The following is a 6,000-nucleotide window of genomic DNA, read 5'->3' on the forward strand; positions in this document are numbered from 1 at the left end:
TTTTTGTTTTTTTGTTTTTGTTTTTGTTTTTGTTTTTTTTGATTTTGATATCATTGATTTCTACTCTAATCTTTATTATTTCCCTTCTTCTGCTGATTTGGGCTTTATTTGCTGTTCTTTTTCCAGCTCTTTTAGGTGTAAGTTTAGGTTGTGTATCTGAGACCTTTCTTCCATCTTTAGGAAGTCCTGGATTGCTACATATTTCCCTTTTATGAATGCCTTTGTGGCATCCCAAAGGTTGGGGACGGTTGTGTTTTCATTTTCATTGGCTTCCATGTACTTTTAAATTTCCTTTTTAATTTCTTGGTTTACCTATTCATTCTTTAGTAGAATTTTCTTTCATCTCGAAGTATTCCTGGTCTTTCCAAATTTTTTCTTGTGGTTGATTTTGAGTTTCGTAGTGTTGTGGTCTGAAAATATGCAAGGGATGATCTTGATCTTTTTTGTACTTGTGGAGGGTTGATTTGTGACTCAGTATGTGATCTATTCTGGAGAACATTCCATGTGCAGTTGAGAAGAATGTGTATTCTGCTGTTTTAGGATGAAATATTCTGAATATATCTGTTAAGTCCATCTGGTCCGGTGTGTCATTCAAAGCCATTGTTTCCTTGTTGATTCTCTGCTTACACGACCTGTCTATTGTTGTAAGTGGGGGGCTGAAGTCCCCTTCTATTATTGTATTATTATCAATGAGTGTTTTTATGTTTGTGATTAATTGATTTATATATTTGGGTGTTCCACATCGGGGGCATAAATATTTACAATTATTTGATCTTGGTGGATAGACCCCTTAATTATGATATAATGCCCTTCTTCATCTCTTGTTACAGTCTTTATTTAAAAATATAGTTTGTGTGGCTGCTATGTGGCTACTCCAGCTTTCTTTTGATGACCATTAGCATGATAGATGGTTCTCTATTCCCTTACTTTCAACATGCAGGTGTCTTTAGTTCTAAAATGAGTCTCTTGTAAGTAGCATATAGATGGTTCTTGATTTCTAATCCGTTCTGACCACTTATGTCTTCTGATTGAAGCATTTAGTCCATTTAAATTTAGAGTGAATCCTGAAAGATATGAATTTAGTGCCATTGTATTGCTTGTAGAATTGGTGTTTCTACTGATGTTCTCTGGTCCTTTCTAGTCCTTGTTGCTTTTGGTCTTTTTTTGTTTTGTTTTGTCTTTTCTCCATTCAGAGTCCCCCTCTTAAAATTTCTTGCATGGCTGTTTCAGTGGTCACAAACCTCTCTAGTTTTTGTCTGGGACTCTTTATCTCTTCTTCTATTTTGAATGACATCCTTGTTGGATAAGGAATTCTTGGCTACAGAAGCACTTTGATTTTAAAACACACATGCCTAGGTCCCACTTGTGACCAACTTCATGGCAATCTTTGAATGGAGGCTCAGCCATACTTAACTCTATGTGCAGACACTAATGTGGCATATGTGTTCTTTGATTTTCCATGGTCTTCACTAAACTTCCACACTCACGTGACTTTCTGACTTTTGTAGAAGTTTGAGTTGTCAATTCTGTTCTATCACATTCTCCACTCCTAACTCAATTGGCAATTTGAACTTCTGTATTCAATAACTTAAAGTTCATTGGTTTTCATTTTCCTTACACTCAAAATATTATGTCATCCTGTTTCAAATGTGTGGAATCAAATTGGAAATAATCAATGCACAGTCTGGGAATTAGAGTTCATGAGCCTTTCTATTATAGTTCTTTTTATAAGAGGAGCTGGGGACAAGTGTTTTCTCTGTGTCTTTTTGCTTTTGTGAATGATTGCAAACATGAAACCTGGTGATCTGTTGTTTCCAGAATGTACCAATTACATGGAAAACTTACGAGAATGCAATCTCATTTTTAGGACATTCTTAATTTATTCTGTGCTTCCCTCCTTCCATGAAATTCTTCCAGAACACCAAAATCTGTACCGTATGATCACTACACCACAGTTCTCTCCATACTGTTTTGAAAACCAGAGATATTTTATGTTGATGTCAGGAAAGCCAGTAATTGCAAAAATGAATAATTTTATTCCACTTTATTTCAAAATATTGATGGGCTGTGCTGGGTCCAGTCCACAGATGCTAATTCTATAGAATGAGACCTCTGCAGTGTTGCTCATATTTACTCATTCTCTGAATTTAAGGGGATAAAGTTAAGTTAAGGTGCAGATTTGAGGTGAGGACTTTTCAGACTGAGGACTTCTGAGAAGGTAGGTCTACTATAGGCTGAACATGCCTCTATGAAAGGAGAAGCTGTTTCCCCCCCAGTGTTTTCTTTTTTGCCCCAGTAAGAATAGGGACTTTCCAGAAAAGCTGGCAGTTTCTGAGTCTTCCACTCAAGAAGTGAAAGCAGAAGTTTATGGTCTTAAATATTCAGCACTGAGGTTAGAAATCTATTTCCTTTAAATATTCCATCCTGCCCTATCGCTGTCTCTCATTTTGAGTCAACTCTGGTTTAATAGAAATAAGGACATTTCCTCCCAAGATCCTTAAGTTCTAGCTATTATATCCTATTGCTCCAGGATTAGGTAGTTGGATCAATCTAAAAGGACATTATTTTATTTCTTGAATGAAACAGAAACAGGATATCCATCCAGCGCCTACTGGTTACAGTGAATATGCCAATATAATTTGTCAAATTTAGAGGAAGGGTTATTTTATTGCCTGCAAGATGGAGTCAGAGCTGTTTCTCAAGTTGTGTGCAGTGGTCTGAATGTTTGTAGCCCCCCCAAATTCGTATGTTGAAATCCTAACGCCCAATATAATTGTATCAAGAGGTGGGGGCTTTGGGAGGTGATTAGTTCTTGAAGGTGGAGCCCTCATGAATGGAATGAGCGCCTTGTAAAAGAGACCCCACAGAGCTCCTGGTTCTTTTCACCATGTGAGGATACAACTGGAAGTCTGAAGCCTGGATGAGGAGGCCCCTCCCTCGACTATGTTGGCACTCTGGTCTGCATTTCCAGTCTCTAGAACTATGTGAACTAAATTTCTGTTGTTTCTAAGTTACTCGGTCTGTGGTGTTTTGTTACAGCAGCCCTAACTGACTAAGACAGCGTCCTGAGAATCTTTTGTGCTCCAGAGAGATGTTTCAAGACCATCATGGACAGAGAGTGAGGAGAAGGAGGAGAAGTCATACCTGGGCCATCTTGTGAGCCAACCCCACTGAAATCAAAGCTCCTCTATTTTTTTTTTTTTAATCCATGTTGGTATTTTATCCATGTTGGTATTCCACATGGGATTTTGTCTCTAAACAGGATTCCATTACTTAAAGAATTTGAATACCACTGAATCAGAGGGAAGTTTCAAGAGGTTCTGGAGGTGAAAAAAATGGCTCACGTAAAATTTCTGTTGAATGAACTACATTCTTATATCAATCAATCATTCTTACATCAATCAAATTCTAATCAAGGGACTAGAACCCATGGTAATTGGAACTGGGAAAATTTAATATATAAAGTTATTAGTAGGGGATTAAAGTTACAGGGCCTTGGTTAAAAAGACTTAAAGAAAACTCTAAAGAATACAAAATCAGACACAGGGAGCAGCCATCAGCGCTTGGGCTGAGACAGTACATTGAAGGAAGAGGCTTTTCCCATACCACACCACAGACTGAAATCCTGACCTCGGCAGAGGACACCAGTATGGCTCAGCAGATAACTGAGATGCTGGCTGAAGTGCCACGTCAGCAAGAATCTGAAAATTTGGCCTTTAGGGCGTCCACAGGAAGGTGTTACAATTGCGCATTCATTCCAGAGCCACCGGATCCTATATGAGGAGAAGCCCACCATCAAAGCTGCCTTGCTGGGACCACTCAGTTATGAAGGCACCTGACAAGGTGTGATTCAAAGTTCCCCAGGGGGCAGGTGCTACATGCAGCTGGCCATCGGGTACTGAAGGAAACCCAACTGTGCAACAGCCTGGTGAGCAAAGGACACTGGAACCAGGAAGAGAAACTCCTTCCCCTGACTGCCTTCCTTCTTCTGTTCCTTCAACTGACAAACATTAGCGCTGTGCCAGCTGGCATGGCAGAAAAACATACAGGCCATGTCCATTATAATAGAGGAGATGGTGAATGATAGATTTGGAGCAAAGAGGCGATAAACTGGTAATTGACTCAATTCCTACACCAGTTATTCATATGAGCTCCTCAGGACTCTTCCGATAGAAACTTGAGATACAACTGAATCCTTTGAATTCATAGAATTGCTGCTTAGACAAAGAAAGGAGAGTTAGAAGCTTAACTGGTGTTACCAAGCATCTTGAGAATGAAGGCATTTACTTCATTCACTCATTTATTAATTAATTCATTCAAATCCCTACTGTGTTCGTAGCATTGGAGTTAGTGGTACAGGAGAGGCAAAATATATAGTTCCTCAAGGGACAGGAAGCAATGCATGTAAAATAAGGCTCTTGGTACTCAGTAACCTACTCTCAAATTATTCTGGAGGATGCTTTGGTATGAATCCAAATCTAGGCATCTACAAATAGAAGAACTATTCTGGAGGTGCCTCAAGCACAATAAACAATACAAACAAAACACACTTATTGCTACAAAAATTTATTTTAAACGTTTCTGAGCTGATTTGCAGGAATATACACACTTAGAGGCAATATTCTATTCACTATCAGGACCAACGAATGGGAAGGCAACTTAATATATTGCCATAAAACTAGACAAAACTTGTGATTATTAAATACTGAATCTAACTTCGAGCTTTCTGGTAGCTAAAAGTGGGAGGAAAGCATGATATACATATAAATATAATATACATATAATTATACATATGTATATATATACATACACATATAAACATATGTTTCTCACTATTAAAATTATAGAACATATCCATTCCTCAGGGGTTGTGAAATTAATTTTTCTAATACTCAGAAGTGTATCTCTCACATGAAATTTTCTGTATTGACGTATATTATATCATAGACAAACTCTTATTTGGTTGACGCTCCGTCACCCAAATACAGGTATTTCCTTCAGAACTAAAAGAATTGTTAATGATTGATGCTATTAATGTTTCTGGGCTAAGACGTAGGTGTGATGTTCATGATCAATCTTATACAATGCTGGTCTAAGTGAACTGCATACCAAAGACAGCCAGGGTATTTTGGCTTGCGATTGAGGAGGTTTAAATAGAAAATATCAATACTAATTTTGAATGTCTACCGAAATTCACCACCGTCCCCCAAACGCTCATTTTTACTCAACTACCTTTACTCTCTGGAAGTTAGATGCAATATAACAGTAGCTAAGCGTGGGTTCTGAAACCAGATTACCAGAGGTAATTACATTTCTGCCCTGCCACTTACTAAATGTGAGACTTCGTAAAATGTACTCAGATTTCCCAGAAGGATAAGTTTCTTCATCTTTAAAATGAGAATCAAGGGCACCTAGGTGGTTTGGTCGGGCTGAATTTCTGACTCTTGATTTTGGCTCAGGTCATGATCTCACGGTCATGAGATATAGCCCCTGTGTCGGCCTCCACGTTAGGCGTGGAGCCTGCTTGATATCTCTTTCCATATCTCTCTGCCTCTCTCTCTCTCTCAAAATAAATAAATAAATAAATAAATAAATAAATAAATAAAATGAGAATCATAACAGTATCCACTTAGCAACTTTTTGATATGGTTCAAACTTATTTAATATTCTTAAAGCACTTAAAACTATGCTCAACAAGCAGTATGTGCTGTTTAAGTGCTGACTTTTTTAGTGTTGGAGTTTGGGACTCAAGAAAGTCAGCTGTTTAAATTTTTTTTTTTTTTAACATTTATTTATTTTTGAGACAGAGAGAGAGAGAGCATGAACAGGGGAGGGTCAGAGAAAGAGGGAGACACAGAATCTGAAACAGGCTACAGGCTCTGAGCTGTCAGCACAGAGCCTGACACGGGGCTCGAACCCACAGACCGCGAGATCATGACCTGAGCCGAAGTTGGAAGCTTAACCGACTGAGCCACGCAGGCGCCCCGAGAGTCAGCTGTT

The sequence above is a fragment of the Leopardus geoffroyi genome, chromosome B4 (genome assembly GCF_018350155.1).
Source record: "Leopardus geoffroyi isolate Oge1 chromosome B4, O.geoffroyi_Oge1_pat1.0, whole genome shotgun sequence".
Lineage (NCBI taxonomy): Eukaryota > Metazoa > Chordata > Mammalia > Carnivora > Felidae > Leopardus > Leopardus geoffroyi.